The sequence below is a fragment of the Pleurodeles waltl genome, chromosome 12 (assembly GCF_031143425.1).
Source record: "Pleurodeles waltl isolate 20211129_DDA chromosome 12, aPleWal1.hap1.20221129, whole genome shotgun sequence".
Taxonomy (NCBI): domain Eukaryota; kingdom Metazoa; phylum Chordata; class Amphibia; order Caudata; family Salamandridae; genus Pleurodeles; species Pleurodeles waltl.
In genome coordinates, this window is record NC_090451.1 from 224,725,018 (window position 1) to 224,751,879 (window position 26,862).

Consider the following 26,862-nt stretch of genomic DNA (forward strand, 5'->3'; position numbering starts at 1 on the left):
AACGATACGGTTGATGATGGACTCGCCGACGACGATACTGTCGACAACGATGAACTCATCAACGATGATACAGTCAGTGATGATACCAACGATGCACCCTTCGACGATGACACCTTTGATGATACCTTTGACTATGCCGTCAGCGACAAGCTTACAGTTGACAAAGAGAACATCAACAATGGGACAGCCAAAGTCAATAGCAAAAACACATTTCCTCCACTGTCCCTGGAAGGGATAAATTGTCTGCATCCACAGTTCTGCCAGTTTACACCTCCCTGAGTAAGGTGTTGCCCTATCCAGCTGGGCACCTCTTAGGTGAGGATGACGACTCTGAGGATGGAGGTCCCTTTAGAGTAACTAGTCGTCCATTCCAGCTACATGTAAAATGCCAGGACTTTGAGAATGGTGACGAACCGTATCAGGAGGACTATTACTCTGCGAGAGAGCATTCAGAACCATGCGATCAGGAATATTTAGGGCAAGACCAACAGGAGCCTTCTATTTCAGTGCCTATGTCTCTGTTTACAAATTTACTAAATATTTCTCCAAGACTGCTATCGCAGATTTCCACCATCTGCTCCTGCTACTCCTAGACCACAAGCACGAGGCCTGTACAGTTGTTGCAAACCCCTACACTGTTACTGCAACACCACAATTGCTTGAGACACCTACCTCCCCTCTACCAGAGGTGGCAAATACTTTAACTGACCCCCCCTGCTGACAATGGTTTTTGTAATGACGAAGACAAAGAAGAGGGAAAAATACTGGACACTACCTCAGGGCCAAATGAGTGGGTCGACTGTCTCATCCCCACTCCATCCCCGCCAGTGGTGGCATCAGTAGATTCTCTGCCAGAGGACATTTGCGGCTTCCATCACTTAACGGAGAAGGCAGACAAGCAATTTGAACTTCCACTGCTTACCAAGGAAACTACGATTTTAAGGAACTGGCCAAGAAATCGGTGAGGGCTATCTCAGTTATGGGTTTTATTTGACAAGAAGGTCTTAAAGCCATGAAGAACCTAGCTACGGTTCCCCGATGACTCTCCAGCTTGCCTTATTGGACAGGTGGACCCAGACTCAGTGGTATCACAAACAGTGCAACTTCTCTCTAGGAACCCCTCCTCACCAATTTCCTCTGCTCTGGACAGGGGTGGACGTAGGCTTGATAATATCAGCAAGAGATTCTCATCCATGGCAGCCACGACAGAGCGACAGACTCCCTAGCTATATTGGGCCGTTATGACCGACAGATGTGGTCAGATATATCCACTTACATAGATTTGCTGCCAGAGGATGCCAAGCTGGTAGCTTGAAAGATTCTCTAGGAGGGTGAAAAAATATCACCATAAATAATTGACTGCACCATTGATTTTGCGATTACTGGGTTCAGGCAACCTGCAGGAGCAGCGGTTCTCCACAGACAAGGATGGTTAAAATGCACTTCCTTCCGTCTGGATACCCAAAGTAAGATACTTGACATACCATTTGACGTGAATTGTTGTTTGGCAAACACCTGGATGATTCCCTACAATCCATCAAGGCTGACATGGATACAGAAAAATCCCTTGGAACTCTCCAGTACAGAAAGCAGCCTTTCGAGGAGCTAGAGGCAGAGGGGTTTATTCCTTTAGAGGCGGTTACCAGCCCTACCGGCAACAGTATCTGTCAAGCCGGATGCACTACTGTCCTCCATATGCACAGCACCGCAATATAGACAACCACCAGCAGCTGCATATAAGCAGTCCACCAGAGTAAAATTGTCTGCCCAAATGGCAGAGATGCAAACAGAAAACAATGACCACAGTTTGGTACTGACTACCCCACTTTCTGACAACCTGGATTGGAGGTCGAATTTCAAACCATTTTCATCAGTGGTCCACAGTAAGATCAGACAAGTGGGTACTCACTCAATGTCATTTCCCGAGGACACACCCTAGAGTTCCTCCAAAAACGTCCAAATATCTCACCATCAGGGCCATCTTCCCTACCGGGTTGGGATTCTTCTGTTTCTTTCTAATCAAAAAACCCTCAGGGGATTGGCATCACGTTCCCGACTTCTGAAGGTTGAACACATTTCTAAAGGAGCATTTTTTTCACATGGTGACGCATCATGGTATATTACACCTCCTCAACACCAGTAATCATATGATGTCACTGGACTTCTAAGGCGCATACTTCCACATGCCAATACACCCAAAACACTGCTTATTCCTCCGCTCCCAGTAAGCCAGTAAGGTATTCTACAATAAAATAACCAATGACCTCTACTCCATGGAAGAACAATACCATCTAAGACAAAAGACAATCTCCCTGCACAATATCACCAAAGCAGAAAGACAGGCTTTACATGCTCTTAAAACACATAAGGATATTGTAATCAAAGAAGCAGATAAGGGAGGGAACATTGTCATTATGGACAAAGTGGATTACATCTCTGAACTGGATCGCCAACTTTCTGATAGTACTGCGTATCAGAAACTCAACTATAACCCCATGATGGGGGTTAACAGTTGCGTACAACAAAAACTGCAAACATGCCTGAATCTTGATCTCATCTCAGATATGGAATTTAAATATCTTTACAACACCACACCTACATCGCCTTGCATCTACATCTTACCCAAGATACACAAATCAGGCACCTTCCCCCCGGGCAGACCCATCTTTTCTGGCATAGGTTCCCCCACGGAGAAGTTATCGGAGTATATTGATATCTTTCTTCAGCCCTTCGTCCATAACCTACCCTCATATATCAGGGACACCAAGGATTTACTATGTAAGGTTGCAGATTTCGAATGGAGGAAGGGGCACTACCTAGCAACCTTGGATGTCACTTCTCTATATACTAGCATCCCTAGAACAGAGGGCCTGTTAGCCATCCAACACTATCTTGACACCAGAGATGCCTCTCTACTCAAACACTCAAACATGTTGCTGGACCTTATCGGCACGGTTCTGGATAACAACATCTTCATGCATAATGGGTGCTGGTATTGCCAAGTACAAGGGAGTGGCTATGGGGGCCAAATTTTCTCCATCTTTTGATAACCTCTATATGGGATACCTAGAAAAAACACATGTGCGGCAATTTTGTCCGCCCACCCTAACACAACACATTTTGTATTGGGGAAGATATATTGACGATATCCTTGTGTTCTGGTCTGGTGATGCACAGTCATTGGTGCTTTTCATTCAACATCTCAATGCGAATACTTTCAACATCAGATTTACATATAAATCCACCCAGTCTTCCATAAATTTCCTTGATCTTACACTCTACATTGACCACAGTAAGATTTGCACTAAATTGTTCAGGAAACCCACAGCATGTAATGTGATCCTACATGCTACGAGCTCACATCCTAAGTCTCAGATAAAATATATCCCCTTCGGGGAAAGCACTAGGATTCCTCGGAACTGTAGTGAAGACGGGGTATTTCAGGAGGAACTGCACAACATGGAACTACGATTTACTCAGAGGGGTTACCACCCTCACATCTTGAAAGAGGCCCGTAATAGGATTAAGAAAATCAAACGCTCTGACCTTCTTATTAGTTCCAAAAAAGATAAGACACATAAGCAACTGTCTCTTATTATAAACCACAGTGCACTAAGTACCCAGATCTTCAAAATTATACGTAAACATTGGCCGTTACTGTTAACAGATAACACACTCAAGAGCGGTTTGACAACAAGACCAGGCATTATATATAAGAAAGGACTAACCTTACGGGACCATCTATGCCATAGTTTCATTCCATCTGCAAACAATGACACCTGGTTGCCCAAACCCCCGCAAGGTTCATACAAGTGTGGCCATTGCAACATCTGTGGTTACATCAAGGATAAAATAGTATGTTTTCAATATAACACATGTCACACACAAAATCAAGCATTTTATCAACTGTAACACAAATTTTGTTGTGTATTGTATTGTCTGTACTTGTGGTCTCATTTATGTTGGAAGTACTATCCGGCCTCTGAAAGAAAGAATACAGGAACATCTGAGAGCCATTCGGTCATCCAATATAAACTATCCGTTTGCAACACATTACAATGAGGCACATGGACAAAGAGAAGTCTTGGATATCGCTATACATGGAATTGACTCACTAAACAAACAACCGAGAGGGGGTAATAGGAGAGTGTCCTTGAGACGCCTTGAGAGCAGGTGGATCATTAAACTGAGGGCTGTGGAAATGGGCCTGAACATACATAAGGACCTACACATGTTCTTATAGTGTTACATCTTGTCTCCCTACACCTTTGGTCCTGGTTACCTGTATTTTATTCTTAGTGTGTACGTGTATAATTGGTAAATGTGTATTTACAATTATTTCAGTGTATACACCAAACATCTCCTCATGTACGAGTGATTTGGTGCTGTTTGGTCTGGTTGACAGACGTCTCTGTCATGAATGTTTTATGAATAAGGTTTGCTCCCATTGGGGCTAGCGAGTATACATTATATAGAATGACAATGTACAGATTTTGGACTGCTTCTGTATGTATATGGTTGTATGTTGATTAACAGAAGTAATTTACTTGAACTATATGTCTATGTTTAGTCTCATCTCTCTCTGTTTTTGCCTGATTATCTATCCCTATTCCTATTATCTTGTTTACATCTATACTGCACGTGGTTTCATCTGTAGCTCGGTGTCTACCTTTTCACGTTCTCACATTAATGCTAATATGCGGCGTCTCCCGTAGTTGGAATACAAACTATATTTTTACCTCTAGGTCTATACAGTAACACCATGTGTTACACCCGCCTTTATTTAATTCGCAATCTTATTTTCACTTTTGAATTATTTTCCTAGTATAATTGCCTCCAGTTTGCACCTCGTGGCCATACTACTTATGTACTACTTTGTTTAATAAGTATTTTTTGTATCGCCTAAGATGGCCCCGTGGCTCCAGTCACATACCTTCCCAGTCTCCAACATAGTCCTTCTTCAATTTTTATTAATCTCATATACGTAGTTTCATGGCGTGGCGCTGTGTTACTTTGCTTACACAGCGCGCGCACGCCGGCATCGGCTTTTTTGACTCTCTAGGGACCGGGAGAGTACAGGTAAGGGGCTCTTCCTGTATGCTAGTCTTCCCTGTGTCCCGCTTTCATTTGTTCGCAGGTTACTGGTATGGTTATTGTTTTAGGCATATCACGTGCATTTCTTGGTTGTTTTGATACCGTTCTTTAATACAGGAACGTTATTATGCCGCTAATTTCTAATGTCCCCGCAACTGGCATAGATACTTATTGTGGATACCTGTTAGTTACATTTGTATCGTGATTGCCATGACTTTCACTCTATAGCCCTCATGTTAAACAGCTTTTCTGGACCTTTCTCACGGGCCCGCACTCTAATTTTTAGGTACATAAATCCATAGGGGGATCCTCCCGATATATTTTTTGGGATTGCCCTATCAGTTCGTAACCTTCGATTGGATCGGCAATCGAATCCTATCTACTCAGTTTCATTAATTATTTCCTTCTGTGCTTGATAATCTTCCTTTTTTGTCTCTGCTTCTTATTGATTTTTTTGTTCGGTCAGCGGTGGGTTTCTCTCATGGTGTTTCTTTTCAACAAATTCTTGTCCTATAGGTGATTGGGCTTATCAGGGCCCCCACCACATACTACACATAAGACTTTCGGATTGCTGACATATATGGCCTAAATATCATACAGGACCCATGTTTCCTGTGACTAGGAAACATCATTAATCGATTCAGAAATCATTCCATTCGTATGGTTCACTTTGGACACGTTCCTGCTTATGTACAAGTTTTGGTATGTTTACATACTATAGCCATTTCACTCTCTAGGGCTAATTTCATTTCTAAGTATTGTAGGGCTGTTTTCTAGCCTTTTACAAATATCTTGTCCACGTGCTCACATCTATGGGTGAGATTGGGTTTCTCTGCTACTATGGTTGGGCCTCTGCATGTTTCTACGCATATCACACTAAGGGCCAGATGTAGGTAGAAAGCAATTTGCAAGTTGCAAATTGCGAGTCCTTCCGACTCGCAATTTGCAACTCGCAAATTGGTATGCAGAAAGGTGTCTCAGACACCTTCTGCGACTCGCTATGGGGTCGCAAAGACCCACCTCATAAATATTAATGAGGTGGGTCGCAGTTTGCAACCCCATAGCGAGTCTAGGCACTCACGGGGATGGTGGCCTGATGGAGACAGCAGACCACCATGTCCGTGACTGCTTTTAAATAAAGCAGTTTTTTTTTTCTCTTTGCAGCCCGTTTTCCTTAAAGGAAAACGAGCTGCAAATAGAAAACAAATACCAAAACCTTTTGTTTCGGTTTTTTTCAGAGTAGGCAGTGGTCCATAGGACCACTGCCTGCTCTGAAAAAATAATTTTGTGAGCATTCACAAAGGGGAAGGGGTCCCATGGGACCCCTTCCCGTTTGCGAATGAGTTACCATCCACTTCAAGTGGATGGTAACTGCGAGTTGATTTCGCTTTCGCGGTCGCAAATCAACTTACATTGCGGTGCGAGTCGCAAATAGGAAGGGCACACCCCTTCCTACTTGCGAGTCGGAAACACATTTTGCAAGTCGGTTCCGACTCGCAAAATGTTTCTGCATCGCGTGAGGGCATTAGCGCCTCGCAAACGGCGTTTTTCGCTGTTTGCGAGGTGCTAATGCCTTCGTACATCTGGCCCTAAGTCCTTTGGGCATTTATTATTTTTTCTTCTGTTCCAACACAGAGTTCCTACTCTATTTTCCTTTCCATAAACTAATATATCTCTGGTTTATATTCTAGGTTCTTATCAGAATTTCACGTTTTCTGACTCTGTGCGCGCACTATTTGAGCAATTTTCAGGAGATTTTGGTCTCTTACTCTGCATGAGAGTATCTCAATTTCCAAGTTTTTTTTAGTTTTGTCGAGGTTTTTTTTTTTTTAATGTCTTCTTAAAGTTTTCACTATAATGTTTTCACACGTTTTGGTGTTTTGCGTGCTACTCAACATTTCTGCGATGTTTTGTTGTATTTAAAGAAATACTATGTTCCATTGTTTCAGCCTTGAAAAAGTCCTGTTGGACGAAACACGTGTTGGCTGTCTCTGAACACTTATGTTTTCCATGTATTCAACATAAGGAATTAAAGATTCTGGATTTCTGCTCACTGTGGACTTATTATTTGGAGTGCCCTGGTATTTCTGTTTTGACCAGTTAGCCAGTACTCACTTACAATTCAAGGTCCTTCCATTCAGGTTGATATCAGCCCCCAGAATTTTTACCAAGATGCTAGCCCCAGTAACAGCTCATCTTGGACAACAAGGAGTCCATGTCTTTCCATACTTGGACAATTGGCTTATAAAAACTTCTGTGCATCAACAAGCAGCAACAGCCATGCCCATCTGCCTCTCGTTGTTCACCACACTCTGCCTGTCAACCATCAGAAATCTCACTTATGACCTACAACAATGTTAACATTTTGGGACCTGTCCTAGGCACGGTGAAAAACAAAGCATTTCCCTCCCAAGACAGGCAGAGGAAGATTTGATAACTTGCTCACCGACTGTCCAGAAAAAAGTCAGTTTCTGTCCAGATCTACAAATCATTCCTGGGAATGATTTCTTTCTTCATCCCTCCTGTCCCAAATTGACAACTACAAATGTTTCCACTTCAAGAGGAACTGGACAAACAATATCTCGAGGTGCAGGTGTCGTTTGAGGACCTCATCAGATAACCTCAACAATGAAAGTAGCCAAGTCCTGGTGGACACAAGCTTCCAGTCTTTCCGGAGGGCTCTCATATCTACAACCAATTCCCACTATACCATAACAGATGCCCCCCTAGAGGGTTGGGGTGCCCACCTCCAGGACTTATAAATAAGCAGCAAGTGGAGTCCAGGCGAAACAAAGCTTCACGTCAATCAACTGGAGCTCAACGCTCTCGCCTTAGCACTGAAGTTATTTCTTTCCAAGATAGTACAATCATCAGCACTTCTACATACAGACAGTACCACCAGTATGTTTTATCTCAGCAAACAGGGGGGAACACGCTCACCAGTGCAGGAAATCTGGAACTCAGCTTCAAATATCGCTCAAAGCTGAACATGTACCAGGAGTGTCCAACCTCTTTGCAGACTTGCTAAGCAGGACCAGCATTCCTAACCACAAGTGGGAACTAGACCAGCACATTTTGGACAAGCTCTTCCACCGGTGGGGCAAGCCAAACTTGGCACTATTCATTACGAAGGAGAGCAAGAAATGCCCATTTTTTTCAAGTTGGCATCACTAAGACGTATTGTTGGGGAATTTGTTTTCGATGAGATGGTCAGGAATCTATGCTTACGCTTTTTCTCTGTTCCCATTGATCTCAAGGGTGCACAACAAGTCAAAGAGAGAACCTTGCCGACTTCCCCTCATCGCCCCCAAGTGACCCAGACAGTTCTGGTACACGGAGCTCCTACTCCTCTGGAACAGCCTCGTGTCCAGCTCAAGCCAATACCAGCGTTGTTAACCATGAACCAGGTCCAGGTTCTGCATCTCAACCCAACATCACTACTCTTATCGGCCTGGCTCCAGAGTTTAATGAGTTCTCCACAATAAACATTCAGTCAGACTGCAGGGAAATCCTTGCCAAAGCAAAAGTGGACACAAGAAACAGAACTTATAAACTCAAGCTGAAATGCTTCTGCCTTTGGTGTGTGGACTCTTATATCCATCCTTTGACATAACCACTGGAACAGATCCTCCCATATCTACTCCACCTGGCAAGATCCGTCTTGATTCATTCTTCCATCAGAGTGCACCTGGCAGCAATTTCCAGGTTTAGATGCTCCAGTACTGCAGCTTCTCTATGGTCTAGTCACATTGTAAAACAGTTCCTCTGAGGTCTCTTACGGACTTTTCCTCCTGTACGAAAGCCTCCACCATCGTTGTGCCTGAACGTAGTACTGGGACAGGTCATGAAAACACCATTTGAGCCCATTCACAGGGCAGAATTGAAGTACCTTACTTGGACAACAGTACTTATACTGGCTGTCACATCTGCCAAATAATAAGTGACATTCACGCCTTTAACATCAAAGAATCTTTTCTTCAATTCACTTCAGACAGTGTGATACTTCGAACCAATCCTAAGTGTATTCCTAAGGTGTGGTATGACTTCCACCTGAACAAACGAGTGGTTCTAAGAACATTCTTCCCAAATCCTCAAACAATTGTAGAAAAATCTCTTCATTCTCTAGACATTAGATGATGCCTAAAATTTTACTTACACAGAACTCATAAAATCTGCATAGCAGACCAATTGTTTCTGGTATATGGTGTTATCAGAAAAGGTCTTCTAGTAACCGAACTGACCATTGCCAGACAAATTGCATCAACTATACAATTTTGTCACTCACATGCTGGAAAGCCATTGCAGGACAAAGTCAAAGCCCATTCAACCTGAGCTGTTTCCACATCTACAGCTGTTTTTGCTGGAGTACCTATCCAGCATATCTGCCGAGCAGCAACGTGGTCCAGCAGGCACACATTAAAGAAGCATTATTGCCTGGATGAGACTCACAAGACTGATAGGCCTGCCGGACAAGCAGTGTTAAGACATGTTTCAATGAGGTGAGCCTCTTTTATATAAACTTTTCTCACCGTCCGCTATATATATGTCACTATGGTATGATTATTCTTCTCTTCCTTTACTGCTTGTTATTTTGTTTCAAGCATGTGAATCTATGAAAGATCCAAGTCTGGAGAAGGAAATCCGTTCCCTAGCTGTAACTGTAGTTCTTCAGTAGGGGTATCTTTCCTAGATTCACATACAACCCACCCTCCTCCCCTTAGAGGGTCCCCTCAGACATAGGATTATTAATTCCCACTTGTGCTCGAAAAGCTGAGGGGATTAGCCTCTGTTGTGTGTGTTCTAGAGGGTGCTGTTGCATGATTAGCTAAAGTTTGTAGTTTAGTCCTTTTAAAAAAAAGGAGATAGGCTATAAAACCTTTGCTTCAATGACAGTCTGTTATAGTAAAACACATTGCTTTATTATAGTAGTGTGGGACTCCCACTTCGGCAATGGAGAATTATTCAAGCATGTGAATCTATGAAAGATACTAATATTGGAGAATTACAGTTACAGGTAAGTAACTAATTTTCTTTCTCTTCCTGTTTTCATTCACTGGAGCATGGACGCATTACTTGTGTCCTTTCACTGCTCATTTTTAGGTGTTACTTTTTTCTTTGTGTTTAAGCATTCTACCCAAATGTGCCTTTTTCATCTGACTCCCCCCTCTGTGTTCCTCCCAGTTGCCCTTCTTACTTTCCGTTCCCTGTGGTGTTGCCCCCTCCTACTCATCTGTCCTCCTTTTCTTCCATTGCCCATGATGCTGCTGATATATTTTCTATTCATCTAACTAGCCAAACCATGAAGCCTGAAACTACTGCAACCTCTACAGGAACGTGAAGTTTATGTGACGTGGCATTTTTTGTTCTGAGGAGAACTACTCAACTGATTGGTTAGGTTGAAATGTCCACATTATTTCAGCGGCTGTCCATTAACCCCTGGTTACGTCCCGCGGCACAGTGCTCGTGTGCCGAGGACGTAACCATTACGTCCTGGGCACAAAGCTCAGAGGGAGCGCTAGCTCGTAAAGCGATCCGGCTTTTGAAATGCCCACTAGACACCAGGGATTTATTTATGAAATAGAAATTGCCATGAGGGGAGCGACCCCTTGGGCAAGGGTCGCTCCCCAGGGGGGCATTTTGTTTCAAGGCCTTTTCTTCCCCCTGAGGCAGATCGGCCTATTATTAGGCCGATCTGCTCCCGAGGGGGCAGAAACCTCTAGGCGCCAGGGATCCTTTTTTTTGTTTTGTTTTTTAGAGGTGGGGAGCGACCCCTTAGGCAAGGGTCACTCCCCTGGGGGGCAAATTGTATTTAGACCATTTCTGCCCCCCATGGGGGCAGATTGTCCAATTTTTGTTAGGTCAATCTGCCCCCAAGGGGGGCAGAAACCACTAGGCACTGGGGATCTTTTTTTTGCACCAATTTCACGCAAGAGGAGCGACCCCTTAGGCAAGGGTCACTCCCCGGGGGGGGGGGGGGGCATTTTTTTCGAGGCCTTTTCTGCCCCCCCCTGGGGGCAGAAACCTCTAGGTGCCAGGGATCATTTTTTGTTGTTGTTGTTTTTTAGAGGTGGGGAGCGACCCCTTTGGCAAGGGTCGCTCCCCTAGGGGGCAAATTATATTTAGGCCATTTCTGGCCTATTTTTATGAGGCCAATCTGTCCCCAAGGAGGGCAGAAACCACTAGACACCAGGGAGGTTTTATTTTAACACGAATTTCACGCAAGGGGAGCGACCCCTTAGGCAAGGGTCACTCCTGGGGGAGCAAATTTATTTTAGGCCATTTCTGCCGCCCCTGGGGGCAGATCGGCCTATTGTTGTTAGGCCGATCTGCCCCCGGGGGGCAGAAACCTCTAGGGGACAGGGATAATTTTTTATTTTTTTTAGAGATGGGGAGCGACCCCTTAGTCAAGGGTCGCTCCCCAGGGGGGCATATTGTATTTAGACCATTTCTGCCCCCTTGAGGGCAGATTGGCTGATTTTTGTTAGGTCAACCACTAGGCACCGGGGATCCTTTTTTGCGCCAATTTCACGCAAGGGGATCGACCCCTTAGGCAAGGGTCGCTCCTGGGGGGGGGGGGACATTTATTTTAGGCCATTTCCACCCCCCTTGGGGGGAGATCGGCCTATTGTTATTAGGCCGATCTGCCCCGGGGGGGGCGGGGGGCAGAAACGTCTTGGCGTCAGGGATTTTCTTTTTTTTTTTTTTAGAGGTGGGGAGCGACCCCTTAGGCAAGGGTCGCTCCCCTGAGGGGCAAATTGTATTTAGACCATTTCTTGGGGACAGACCGGCCGATATTTGTTAGGTCAATCTGCTACCAAGGGGGCAAGCAACCACTAGGCACCGGGGATCTTTTTTTTGCGCCAATGTCACCAGGGGGAGTGACCCCTTAGGCAAGGGTCGCTCCCTGGGGGGGGGGGCAAATTTATTTTAGGCCACTTCTTCCCCCCCAGGGGCAGATCAGCCTATTGTTATTAGGCTGATCTGCCCCCGGGGGGGTCAGAAACATCTAGGCGCCAGGGACATTTTTATTTAGTTTTTTTTTTTTGTTTGTTTTTTTAGAGTTGGGGAGTGACCCCTTAGGCATTTAGACCATTTCTGCCTCCCTTGGGGGCAGATTGGCCGATTTTTGTTAGGCCAATCTGCCCCCAAGGGTGGCAGAAACCACTTAGGCACCAGGGATTGGTGTGTGTGTATGCATGTGTTTTCTTTAGAGGGGCAGCCCCTTGGGTAAAGGTCGCTCCCCATGGGGGCACATTACTGTTGGCCATACCTGGCCCCTTTGGGGGCAGATGGGCCTATTTTTGGAAGGCCCATCTGCCCCCAAGGGGGGCAGAAAGACCACCAGAGACCAGGGAAGTTTTTTTTTACAAAATAAGAAGGTGAGGGTATGGCCATACCCCCACCCCACATAATTGGGGCCAAAGTTGTTCTGCCCACCAGTGGGTAGATGGGGCAATTACCCCTGATCCACACCCGGGCGGGGGGCAGAAAGTCTGCTGGAAGCCAGGGAATTTTTAAAAGAACAAAAAATATTGGGGTGGAGGCTACCAACCAGTATGGGCCTGGTTATGCCCCCACCCCAAATGAAGGGGGTAACAATCTTTCAGCTCTCCCCCGCACTCTAAAACATCTTATCCCACAGCAAGCAGGAAGACATTTGATTATTTTGGGTTTTGGTTTTACATTTGGAACATGAGAGCTTGGCTAACTCTCAAAATCGTCCCACTTGGAATGGTGAGGGCTGCACTTTATGGACTTTGGAGCGCTGCCATGTGGAAAAATCCACAAGACCTAGACACATCTGAAAACTAAACATCTGGGTGATTCCAGGGTGGTGTGCTTCACATGCACCCCGTACCATTTGCGTACCCACAGTGCCCTGCAAACCTCCAACTTAGCTGGAAATCACACATTTTTCCCACGTTTTTGTGATGGAACCTTCCGGAATCTGCAGGAATCCACAAAAATTCCTACCACCCACTATTGTCTCATCTATACCGATACAAATTCTGCTGCACTTGTCAGCCTAAATATGTTTTTTTTTTTGCACACTGCCCTTTTGGACCCCCTTTGGTTCCCCCTCAATATCGACATGTTTTTGGCTCTTCCCTTTCACAAGCACTTGGCCCACCTACACAAATGAGGTATCATTTTTACCGGGAGACTGAAGGGAACATTGAGTGGTATGAAATGTGTCCCAGTGCAGTAATCCCACACAGAAATGTTTGAAAAATTTGACTTTTTAGCTAAATTTGAGGTTTGCTGAGGATTCTGGGTAAGAAAACATTGGGGGATCCACACAAGTCACACCTCCCTGGACTCCCTCAGGTGTCTAGTTTTCAGAAATGTCTGTGTTTGGTAGGTTTCCCTAGATGGCTGCTGAGCCCAGGACCAAAAACGCAGGTGCCCCCGCAAAAACAGGTAGTTTTGTTTTTGATAATTTTGATGTGTCCAGATAGTGTTTTGGGGCATTTTCTTTCGCGGGCAGTAGGCCTACCCACAAAAGTGAGGTACCACTTTTATCGGGATACTTTGGGGAACGCTGGATAGGAGGACATTTTTGGCTCCTCTCTGATTCCAGAACTTTCTGTCACCGAAATGAGAGGAAAAAGTGTTTTTGGGCCAACTTTTGAGGTTTGCAAAGATTCTGGGGAACAGAACCTGATCAGAGCCCCACAAGTCACCCCATCATGGATTCCCTTAGATATCTAGTTTTCAAAACTGCGCAGGTTTGCTAGGTTTCCCTAGGTGCCGGTTGGGCTACAGGCCAAAATCCACAGCTAGGCGCTTTGTAAAAAAAAAAGCTCTGTTTTCTTTGTGAAAATGTGAAGTGCCCACGTTGTGTTTTGGGGCATCTCCTTTCGCGGGCGCTAGGCCTACCCACACAAGTGAGGTACCATTTTTATCGGGAGACTTGGGGGAACGCTGGGTGGAAGGAAATTTGTGGCTCCTCTCAGATTCCAGAACTTTCTGTCACCGAAATGAGAGGAAAAAGTGTTTTTTTTTGTCCAAATTTTGAGGTTTGCAAAGGATTCTGGGTAACAGAACCTGGTCAGAGCCCCACAAGTCACCCCATCTTGGATTCCCCTAGGTGTCTAGTTTTCAAAACTGCGCAGGTTTGCTAGGTTTCCCTAGGTGCCGGCTGAGCTACAGGCCAAAATCCACAGCTAGGCACTTTGTAAAAAACAGCTCTGTTTTCTTTGTGAAAATGTGATGTGTCCACGTTGTGTTTTGGGGCATTTTCTTTGGCGAGCGCTAGGCTAGAAGAGCAAAACAAGTGTTATTGCCCCTTGTCTTTCTCTACATTTTTTCCTTCCAAATATAAGACAGTGTGTAAAAAAGACGTCTATTTGAGAAATGCCCTGTAATTCACATGCTAGAATGGGCACCCTGAAATTCTGAGATGTGAAAATAACCACTTCTTCTCAACACCTTATCTTGTGGCCATTTTGGAAATACAAAGGTTTTCTTGAAACCTATTTTTCACTTTTTATATTTCAGCGAATGAATTGCTGTATACCCGGTATAGAATGAAAACCCATTGCAGGGTTCAGCTCATTTATTGGCTCTAGGTGCCTAGGGTTCTTGATGAACCTACAAGCCCTATATATCCCCGCAACCAGAAGAGTGCAGCAGACGTAACAGTATATGGCTTTCAAAAATCTGACATCGCAGGAAAACGTTACAGAGTAAAACATGGAGAAAAATGGCTGTTTTTTTCACCTCATTGTCAATATTTTTCTATTTCAGCTGTTATTTTCTGTAGGAATGTTCTGTTATTCAGAATGTTGTCTACTCTTCAGAAATGTTTAGTTTTCTGGGATCCAGCATTGGTTTCTCACCCATTTCAGCCACTAACTGGGAGGAAGCAGAAAGCACAAAAAATAGTAAAAATGGGGTATGTCCCAGTAAAATGTCAAAATTGTGTTGAAAAATTGGGTTTTCTAATTCAAGTCTGCCTGTTCCTGAAAGCTGGGAAGATGGTGATCTTACCACCGCAAACCCTTTGTTGATGCCATTGTCAGGGGAAAAAACACGAGCTGCCTTCTGCAGCCCTTTTTTCCCATTTTTTTTTTAAAAAACGATTTTTTCGCTATATTGTGGCTAATTTCTTGGTCTCCTTCAGGGGAGCCCACAAAGTCTGGGTACCTCTAGAATCCCTAGGATGTTGGAAAAAAATGACACAAATTTGGCGTGGGTAGCTTATGTGAACAAAAAGGCCTAAGTGAGAACTGCCCTAAATAGCCAAAAAAAGGCTTGGCACAGGAGGGGAAAAGGCCTGGCAGCGAAGGGGTTAAAGAAAACATTACCAACAAGGAACAACTTTCATATTGGACTTGAAATTACCCCTAACTAGACCTGCCTGAATGTGTATGTGTATCATGTTCTACAGTTTATAGCACTTTTATTTTTGAGCCTTGCACCATCTTCACTATTTATGATTGTTATACCAACCAGGGACCAAACAAGAACATAATTGATTTGCACTAATAAAGATCTCTAATTCATGATGGAAAGTGTGTTACATGCACGTTTTTTTCCAGATGGAATAGGCTTGACAGGAAATGAGACCTATATAATCATTGTTCTACATTTCTTCCATTGAATGCCCATAATATATTTAAATTAGTAACAATCTCCGAACTAGATTTTTTCCAACTCTTCTAATCTTGCATAAGCAAATACTGTCATGGCTACCTATGTTCTGATCAGTCTACCTGTTAAAAAAAAATGGAAACCACCATGCCAACTATAAGCAGCCATCAAAGAGGAATGTGTGATAATATTTATGTTGGCTCCCCATCATCAATATAGAATTCTATGTCAGGAACGGAGCTCGGATTATGCCTTCTTTCTCCACTGTATTTTTGAAGTGGCCATTTTAAGAATAACAAACTACCTCTCCCATAACTCTAGGGAAAGTCTAAACAACAAATGGCAATCACAACATAGTGTCCATATTATAGTCCCACAACTCTGTCCATGCTCCCGTTTTCTTTGATGCTGCAGTTGCAGTTAAGTCCCTTTCATTCTCACTGCTCCTACGCTTTGACATGTATGTGTTTTACTATTACTGTATGAGGGGGAAGCGACAGAATTGTGTCTCGCGTTTCCTTTACTGTGCACTAACCTTCCTTTCCAGGACACCATAGAATAATGTATTCAGTTCTCCTTACGCAGTGGTTTGATGTGGGACGCAAGGGTGCAGTATTCCCCACCGGCCACCGAGACGCTCCATGGCTTCTGAGGCCACTGGGCTCTCTGTTGGCATTTTCTCAGCGTTTATGTCACGGAGCCTTGACCAATCACTCACTTTAGCCTGGAACCTACGAGGGTCCGTATTTGCCTGCAGCCCGAACGGGTCTTCATTTTTGCCTCAGAAGCAACTAGGTGACCGCCACGGCCATTGGGGATCGGGTCTGTAATAAATTAACCTCTGCGGCATCCTGTCAAGCCAGAAATCTGGTCTGTGGACCGTTTCCGTTAATGTGAGTGTTTTCTTGGGCTCTGTGATTTAAATAGCCCTGTCTGATAGTGGGTTTGAATACCTGTTGGCAGAGTTTATGTATATAGTGATTGATAATCCCTGCCTTGATTAGGTTGTGCACCTTGTCTGAGTTGCCTGCAAATTGTGCCCACATCGTGCAACTCGTGGCAACACTAGAACTGGTCCAGGCTACTCTCTCTCCAACCCGTTAGACTTTTGGGGGTGCTTTGGGTTCCTTATTTTGAGTCTGGCTGTACCCAATCAGTGCTAGTTTACGAGCCTATTCTGCGCTCTATCATGGAGGACAGTGGGGCCATCTTTTATAAGGAGGAAGCCTCCACCTTTATGCCGCTTAACGCAGAGTTTTGTTAGGCAGTGAATGCATCCATCCAACATGCACTCTCCATGGCCCTCGCTCCTTTGGAGGACAAATTGGATAAATTGACTAAGGCCCATAAAGGGGAGTCCGAGTCCCCGCCTAACCACTTGCGCTCCACCCGCCCGACGGTTAAGCACCCTTTGAAGCAGAGTGTTGATAAGGACCCTTTTGAGCTCCTTTAACAGGCCTTCTTGCAATCACAGCCTCAACTGCAAGACCCGGAATCCCTAGATCATTTTGCCAAGCCCCCGTAACCCTTGGGATGGGGATACTCACAAGGTGACTCGGATGGTGATCCCAGATGTTCTCGCCCTTGGCGCCCCTCCCCTGGGGAGGCATTGCAAACTCAAGACAATTTGGTCACGGACATGCTTGACCTAGACTACCTGATCCACCCTTGTTCCTCTGAGTAGTCCCCTTCCGAGAAGGTGGCAACCTGTGTGGTAACTCGTGTGAGGAAGCCGCTCAACAAAGTAGTACATGCCCGCCTTCGAGTGGAATGCCCCTGCCCGTCCCTTGATGGCAAGGTGGCTCAGACTTTGGAGATAGACAAGCAAATGAATACCATCCTTGCAAAATTAATTCGGGATCCCAAAAAGGGCATTGACCCCTCTTAGCGGTCATATCAGGATAAACTGTTGGATGTCACTGGGACCCTTATGAAGATTTTGGATATGACGCAGGAGGCCAAGCTTTCGGGTTCCCTCATCCCACCTGAGGTTCTCTCTGGCTGGGCCTAATGCGCGGTTATAATCTTGGGAAATGCCGACTACGCCTTATCGGCAGAAAGGAGGAGGTCTCTTTTTATCACGGTGGACCCAAAATTGGGCGACCTGGCGTCTTCAGAGGCAGGACCAGTGGCACAAGTGGGTTTTTTGGAGACCCCTTCATAAAGGAACTTTGAAAGTTGGTGCAGACCTTTACCTCGTTGGATAAGGCGCAGGCTTCCATTAAAAAGATTTTTCATCCAAGATTTTTGGAGGGGCTGGGTGTGGTAGGGGGCACTTGTCTGGCCGTGTTTCACCTGGATCCTCTCAAAAAGGCCAAGATTCCTGTTTAACTCAGTTGCAAGATCCCACCCGCTTTGGAGATTTCCACCCCTCCCGGCAGTTCCACAAGCCTGAGGAGGCAGAGGTGCTGGACGCGGTCGTCCACCAAGGATCTTCCCAAGGTAAGGACTTTCTCTTCTTCCCGTCTAAAGGTGGGGAGTCGGTTGGCAAACTTTCATCACAACTGAAGGGAACTCACATTTGATGCCTGGTTTCTCCAGACAGTCCAGGGTTATCGCTCGGAGCTCATGGTAACTCAGATTCAGGTCACAGCCCTGTGGCCACTGATGTTTTCCAAGGCTCAAGCGCATTGATCCACCAACAGGTTGCAGAGCTCCTCAACATAGAGGCAGTCACTGTGTCTACCCTTCATCCAAACGGGTTTGTCAGCAACCTGTTTCTAGTCGAGAAGAGAGGTAGAGGTGAACGCCCTGTGATCAACCTGAGGGATTTCAACGGGTGGCTAGTTTATTGCCACTCAAGATGGAGGATATCCATCTCTTGTGAGATATTCTGCATTCCGGGGACTGGCTAGCCAGGCTAGATCTCAAGGATGCCTACCTTACCATTCCGGTCTTTCCATCTCATCGCAGGTTTCTACAATTCATTTGGAACCATCAGGTCTTCGAGTTCCAGACATTTTCTTTTGGTCTGTCCTCCACTCCTTGGTGCTTCACCAAGCTCCTCAAGCCTGTAGTGGAGTTTCTCCAGGGCAAAGAAAGTCGTATGTTCGTCTATTTGGATGACATCCTTATGGTGGATCAGTGTCCTCGGGCCCTGTTACAACATCTTCAGATGGCAGTGGACTTGTTGGAAAGGCTGGGCTTTGTTATCAATGAACAAAAGTTGCTGCTCTGTCTGCAGCAGAAGACTACCTTCCTCAGTTTTGTCATAGATTATCAATCCTCCACCCTGAGTCTACCAGCCAGGATGACAAAGATCTGACATGAGCTGCGCACAACCTGGTCCATTCTCAGATTTCCCTCAGAAATGTGGCCAGGTTGGTGGGCCTGCCGGACTCCTCCATCCAGGCGTTATTTCCAGGCCCTATTTCCAGGCCCTATTTCCAGGCCCTCTGCACTACATTGCTTTGAAGCGCTTGAAGGCACATCATCTATGGGAGGGTCTGTTTTACTCCACTCAGATTCCTTTCAACGAAAAAGCCTGCGAGGAGATGAGATGGTAACTGCACCACATGGAGGAATAGCAGGGCCATCTCCAGATCCAGTCCCGATTTGGTGATCGAGTCCAACACCAATCTCTCCTGTTGGGGAGCCAGTTGTGGAGGTGTTTCCACGGAAGTGGTCGTTCGACAAAAGGTCACTTCACATATATTGCCTGGAACTGTTGGCAGGGTCCTTTGCGGTCCACTGTTGGATGAAAGACAAAATCAAGTGTTCGGTCTTACTGAAGATGGACAATCTGGCGGCAGTTCGCTATATCAATCATTTGGGGGGCCCCAGTCCAAACCACTGACGGAATTGGTGAAGCAGTTCTGGGAGTATTGCCTTCATCTGGAGATTTCAGTGACAGCACAATATCTACTGAGGAGGTCGAACTAAGTAGCCGACTGGCACTCCATCCCCCTCTGGGACCTCAGTGCCTGGCAGCTTCATCTGGAAGTATTCTAGATGATTCAAAGGCTTTGGGGCTCATTTTCAGTGGGCATGTTCGCTTCTTGACACTCATCTGGGCCGGTTCTTCAGTTGGAAACCGGATCCACAGGTGACTGCAATGGATGCTTTCCTCCAGGATTGGAGCGTGAAAGCAGGTTATGCCTTTCTGCCATTCACAATGCTAATGAGATTGACAGCCCAAGTACGCAGACAGAAGGCGTCCCTGGTGGTGATTTCGCCCTTGTGGTGGTCTAAAGTGTGGTTTCCAATGATGCTGGAACTTTCTTGGGATTCTCAGATCTGTCTACCCCGGAGACTGGGCATGATTTGGGATCTTCTAGGGAATCCTCAGCACATGGTTCTAGAGGGGCAACTACCTCTTATGGAAAGGAAGATTACTGGAGTAGATGGAAGATCAGAGAACTTTCAGAGGCGGCTCAGGGTCTCCTCTCCAAGGTTTGGACACCAGAACAAGCAAATGGTACAAGTCCACGTGAGGACGTTGATTGCGCTGGTGTTTGCAAAGGGACACTGTTCCCCTGAAATCCAGCATTTTGCCTATCCTGACCTTCCCCTCTTCTCTAGTTACAGGAGGAATGGCTTACAGGTCGGTAAATACTTTTCGCTCTGCTATTTCCGCAGGTCATCTGCCTACTAAGCGCCTTCCAATAGAAGTGCATCTTTTGATGAGGAAACTGATGATGGGAATACTTTTGTCTGTTCCACCTGAACGTCGGTACTCCTCATTGTGGGATGTCAACCAAATACTTAGTCTATTTCAGACTTTGCCACATAATAAATACCTCTCTAGGAAACAGCTGTCTGGTAAGTTGGCAACGTTATTGTGCTTGGTCTCCTGGCATATGGTGTCTGATGTGAGAGCGCTGGACATTTCAGGATGGGTTTTCACTCCTGACGGCGTGACAGTTCAGATATCCAGAAGGATGAAGTGCAATTCTAGGTTAGTCTCCTACCCAGCGTTAGCTCACAAACCGAAATTCTGCATTGTCAGATGCCTTAAAGCATACGAGGCCGCCACAGAAGAGCACGGGGCGGCAGGCAAATGGCAATTATTCATCGCCCTACGTAACCCATTTATGGTGAATTAGTCTCCCACTTTTGCTCGGTGTGTGAGAAGTATTCTGCAGGAGGCTGGAATCAACGCTTCCAATTTTGGTGCACACTCGGAGAGGTGCTATGGCTTCCATAGCGTTCGCGTTGGGAGCCCATTTGGAAGATATTCTGAAAGCAGCGGATTGATCTTCCGATTCTACATTTAAAGCATTTTACTTTAAACCTGTGGCCCATATGGCATCCACAGTGGTGAACAAGCTTTGAACTGGCATAATCCGAGCCTCTTAAACATTGTTCTGAAAAGATATTCTTTTAGGTTCAAGTGGCCTCCTCTAGTTGCACTAAATAAATAAAAAAAACAGTCTTACCATGTTTATCAGCAATTAATTCAAGAAAAAGTAAATACCTTGCTGCAAAAGCAAACAGTGGAGAAGGGTCTGAGAAATCAAAAAGAGATGGGGATCTATTCTTGTTATTATCTGCATTAGAAATTGGGTCTCTAGTTGGCAGAGGTATGCACCCTGCCCAAGTAGGGAACACAATCCTAGTCAGGGTAATTCAGATACACACTTTAAAATAATTTGTGCTCACCCTCTGGTAGCTTGGCACAGAGCAGGCAGGATTAATTTAGGAGGCAGTGTGTACAGCATTTGTACAGCACACGCACAATAACACAGTGAAACACTACAAAAGACTCCGCACTGGTTTAGAAAAATAGAGGATGCTTTATCTGAGCAAGTCAAGACCAAAACGACAAAACCCTGATCAAGATATTCTGAGGTATCACTTTTATCAAGTTAATCACAAAAGTAAAACCAGTGCTTCAAGCATTGCCAGTGTATGTTCTGTACTGGAACATGAGAGGGCTAGTTCGCTTCTCTTAGAATAGTTACATTATCACTCCCGGCTGTGCATCTCTTCGTAGATCAGCTGGCTGTCACTAGTTTAACAGGATCCTGCACAGGGTGTGGGGACTGCCCAGGTCGAGAAGAGAGTATGTCCACAAAAGAACAACCTTGTCCCAATGCCTGTCATACCTGCAGGGATGCTTGTAGCCGCTGGGTGGGTAATCCAGCTGCTGCAAGGCTCGGCGTGGGTCTGAGGCAGTCCGTCATCTGCCCTGTAGTTCCTGTGCAAGTTGCGTCCGGTGTGTGGAGGTTGTCAGGACTACTGGAGGTGGGCACCCACGCAGGTCAGAGCTCTCAGAAGATGCTTGTGTTGAAGGGGGCTGCTCATCTAGCTTACGGTACTAGGGAGACACTCTTGGTCAGACGGTGCGCAGAGCTACAAGCAGACACAACGTTCTCCTCGAAGAAGTGTCAGTCAGTCCAAAACACGCTCCAGCAATGAGGCGATTGTTTTGCGTGGCTGCTCTGTTCTACCTGCGTGATAAGAAAGGTGCAGGAAACGAGATCTTTGATGCCTTTGAGACCTCAGGGGAATACAGGGGACCAGCCTGCAAGCCCTCAGTCACACTGGGCTGAACCTTTAGTTCTTGCAGCAGGACAGAGATCAGCAGGACAGCTCACTTAGGCAGGGCAGCAGTTCCTTGAAACTGTCAGGCACAGCAGATGGCAATCATTTAGAACACCAGCCTTTACTCTAGTGTAGGTTCTTCCAGGCCCAGTAGCGTACTGAATTTTAGTGAGTCAAAGACCTAGTAATTATACCAAAAAGTGCCTTTAATGTGGGGGATGACTGCAAAAGATCTCCCTGAAGGGCACAGGCCCCCCTTTCATCCAGCCCTGGCTCCAGACTACCTTTAGGGGGCAATCAGCCCTTTGTTTGGGGGCAGGCCCTTCTCTTCTATTGAGGTGTAAGTGTGAGCTCCCCTCCACCCTTCTAACCCAGGAAGACCCATCAGTATGCAGGTGAACACAGTTGAGTGTTCTTGGTGTCTGGAGGGAATGCACAAATGCAGCTGTCGCCCAGACCAGATTTGTATTGGGGACATGCTTTCTGGCACGCAGGGCAGTGAGGGCAGAGAAATGTCCATCTTTCTAAACGTGGCATTTCTAAAATAGTAATAATAAATCTGACTGTACCAGTAAAGAGGATTTATCATCAACAGTCCAGTGATATGAAAAATGACTCAGCCACTCCTTTCTGATCAGGAATTACAGCTTAAAAGTATATTAAGGAATTCCCAATGCTGGCCTATGAGAGGAGCAGACCTCACAGTATTAGTGAAAAATGACTGGGTTTTTCATTAACAGAACATGTAAAACTTAAGCGTACATGTCCTGTCTTTTACTTACATGGGTTACCTAGGGTCTACCGTAGGAGTGACATATGTAAAAAAAAAAAGGGGGGGGCGTTTGAGGATTGGTAAGAGACTTTAAATACCAAGCCAATGTGGCAGTGAAACTGCACATAGAGGCTTTGCAGTGGCAGGCCTTAGACATGCTTACAGGGCTATGTAAGTGGGTGGCACAGTCAGTGCTGCAAGCCCACTAATACCATTTCATTTACAGGCCCTCGGTATAGGTGGTACCACTATACAAGGTACTTACACGTAAATGAAGTATGCCAATTGTGGATACACAAGTGGTACCATGTGTAGTGGAGACGCAAATGCACTTTAGCACTGGTTAGCACTGTAAAGTTGTCAGAGTCCTAAGGCCAATGAAAAGCTACACCTAAACACAGCAGGTGAAAGGCAAAATGTCTGGAGTAAAGCCACCCTAAGGATGCCAGATGTATGACCATCAGAGGTTGAGACTTGCAATTTGCGAATGTTAGCAATTTGCATAATGTGAGTCACAAACCCTGATGTATAGCAGTGTTTGAGACACTGTTTGCAATTCCCAAATGGGTCACAAGGGACTTGCCTCATTAATATTCATGAGGCAGGTCGCAATTTGCCACCCATTGGGAATGGCCTGCACTCACAGGAATGGTGGCCTGCTTGGAGACCCTTTACAGTTTTCAAATGGCTTATCACCAATTTTAAATTTGTGGTAATCTGCAATCACATTCCTGGACTGCAAAACATTCATACTTACCAGTGCGACTCGTTATTAGGAAGTGATGCACTTTACTCGCCCCCTTCCTAATAGCAACTCGCAAACCCTATTTTGCAAGTCGGTAATAGGTTACAGACTTGCAAAATAGGATTGGTACATGTGTCATACATCTGGCCCCTATCCCTAATGCCGGGGTGCATATGAGACCACAGCTGTGTCTAGAAGACCAGTTAAATCTGCTATCAGGCAGCTAAAAAGAGGTTAACAGAAAACCAGGCAGCAATCCAATTGTCTAGAGGTGCCAATGAAGCAGCCTGGGAGTTCCTTTCCATCAAGACGTCCCAACGCACACTCTAATCACAGACACTTCCCTCCAGTGTTGTCATGCACATGGATCTTTTCCAAGTCCAAGGAACATGGTCAAGAAAGGAGACGACGTTCCATATCAACCTGTTGCAATTCAGAGCTGTCTGTCTGGCTCTTCCATTTTTCAGGACGAAATTCCTTCTTGTTCAGCAAGACAACACAACAACATAATGTGAACAGGTAAGGAGGCTCTCATTCCAGACTGCTGTTTCTAGAAGCTCAAATAATTTGGAGATGACCGATAGCAAGAGATCTGAACATCACAGCATGTCATTTGTCAAGGATCCAGAATGCAGAGGCAAACTCACTCAGTATATTATTTCAGGAGAACCATGGGCGTTTTCTCAATGATGAGGTGCTTCAAAGCATCTTCGAAGAGAAGGGCTGGTTTCAAATATACTTGTTTGGGCGGCAGAAAACAAGAAATACCCACACTTTGCCTCAAGGTACAACCAACCATGGTCAAAGGGGAACACTCTTTTAATAGAATAGTAATTGAAATATTTGTGTTTTTCCCCCATTCCATTAATCCTTTTCATACTAAGTAAGCTGTACCACTGCAAGGAATATCCTCGCATCCCACTGAGTAATCTCACACATTTCTCTGAAGTTTACAAAGATACACTGCAATCTACAGTGATTAGTAGCCAAGAATTACAGACAAGCTGTATTATTATTTCTGGGAGAACAAAGACCAGAAGACTTCCATTTGGACATGTACATGCTTGGCGTACAGATGTTATCCTTCACCAGAAGTGATAACACTGGTGACTTTGACCTGATGAGATCCGCAGATGTTCGCCACAGGGTCGTAATGTCGAAACAATATCACGATTGTCATCCATGACCTCATGTCTAAGCACTGATTCCGATACGTTATATTGAACCTGGCCCTTTCGACATCCACAACAACCCAAATACTATTTTGTCTATATTGTGTATACATTTCACGCACTTAACACTTTACTACACTGCGCCGTCTGAATTGGATTGTATTACTTATTGTATTATGATGTCCAAATTATAATGTTTGATGAAAGTCTAACAGTGGCCCTTTGGTACATTGAATGTTTTGCTATTACACTTTATTGTAAGTGATGAACACAAGGTGTATAGGCCTTTGCACAGTTATAAGAAACCCACTGAACCATGTATTGTCTGTGCTCTGTAGATTGACCCAGACTGACTTCCTTTATGTTTATAACACATTTTAATCAAGCCTTAAGTCTGAAATCAGAAAACTTTAATTTTAGTGCCCTTTTGAATGTGGCAAATATATTGTTAGACACCATAAGTGTAAACTCTATGTTTTTTACAGGTCATGTGCCCTACATATAAACGTTTTTAATAACTTACTAAATGAACTCTCTGAATAGAACATCAACAGTTCTGACAGGAATTCTGACAGAGCAATTGAAACCTAAAACTCATCCACAGACAGCACGTGTCAAATATTGGAAATACTACAAACGCAAAAACTAACCTCAGAAATGGAATATATAAAAAAAGAAAATGTTTCCAAGAAGCATGCCCATTCAATAATCTTTTCCTCTTTCAAATCTGAATGTGTCTGTAGCTAAGTTCACCTGCTTAAAACAAATGTCAATGGGTTCTGAAAAACAAAACCAGGATACTACAGTAATCGTACAAATGATATTTGTTTAACCACTAGAAGTCATACAAAGGCAAATACAAGGAGGGATTGTATAGAACATATACATTTTATTTGTTGTCCTTTGTAAAAGTAGAGTATAAAACAAAATATGAAAAAATACCCAGTGAAGCAGAACACAACGACGTTCCATACATTGGAAAACTCGAATTTAAAAAAAGTTGCAAAACTGTAATCAGAAGCAATAACATCACAAAAACAACTTGCAGAAGTAAAGCAGGAAACGTGAATAGGTATCACACCACTTTTAGCGAGGCTAATGCCAACTCCTTCACGATTAAAAAACTGTAGGTGAAAAAAACTAGAAAAAAATGTTCCACAGAAGAAAGCAAAAATATGGGAAGAAAACTTACTTAAGGTCAGGTATAGTTAAAAAATGACACATGCTGATGAAACATTACTGCCACACGAAGGAGATGAAAATGGAAAAATTATCGGATTTGGAACAAGTCAAAATGTAAACTGCCCAAATAAATCTGGCATTAGGCGTCTTGGTGGAACTAGAACCCAACTTTTTTTTCCAGATATATGTACAATACTTTCCTCAATTCTGCCTCAGGCCCTTCCCTCTAGTTCGGATCCTCCTTCATGCACAGTGCAATCGTGTGGCATGAAATCTCAATCTAGGCTTTGTGGGTGAAAATCAGTGCTCTGCAGACTTGTGCCGAACACTCCTGTGTCTCAAGTTTTAACACTGAAGGCTTTTCATTGGACATCCATGGATGTGTGGGTTGTCCCTACGGCTGTTGCACTGTTTTCCCTTTCTCAGCGTGCTTTTCTTGCACTAGGTCTTGGTAGTAAGTTTTGTTTTTTAGAGAACAGTCAGGGTTGGCCGTAGATAGGTGCTTGTAGTCAGAACACCCCTTGTGCACATGCCTCTGGGAGAGGCAACCCCTGGGAGGGCTTAAGGTACACTGGACGAGGCAGCATCCTCATCCAGGAGAACACAGAGGGTGCAGGTGCAGAGTATTGTGGGAGCCCTGTCCCCTCTGACAAACGTTATCACTCAAATGGGACCACTGCTGCACACACATGGCTGCAGAGAATGGTGATTGCGCGTTTCTGCTTATGGGTGCAGGGTGGGTGTCACTGGCACTCATTTTTAGGGATCCTGCATTTATTTTTCAACATCAGACTTTGATCCATAGCAAGAGAAAG

The 26,862-nt window shown here is 44.9% G+C and overlaps 1 long non-coding RNA gene across 2 annotated transcripts in view; it reads left to right on the forward strand.

Moving 5' to 3' along the window:
• The first annotated feature begins 4,993 nt into the window (after positions 1-4,993).
• Positions 4,994-26,862, forward strand: part of LOC138268160 (uncharacterized) — a 58,236-nt gene continuing 36,367 nt past the window's right edge. Inside the window, exons 1-2 of one of the 2 annotated variants that reach the window (XR_011199937.1) lie at positions 4,994-5,079; positions 7,044-9,593. This is a non-coding gene — a long non-coding RNA (uncharacterized lncRNA). The remainder of the gene's footprint in view (positions 5,080-7,043; positions 9,594-26,862) is intronic. The other variant, XR_011199938.1, reaches the window with a different exon arrangement.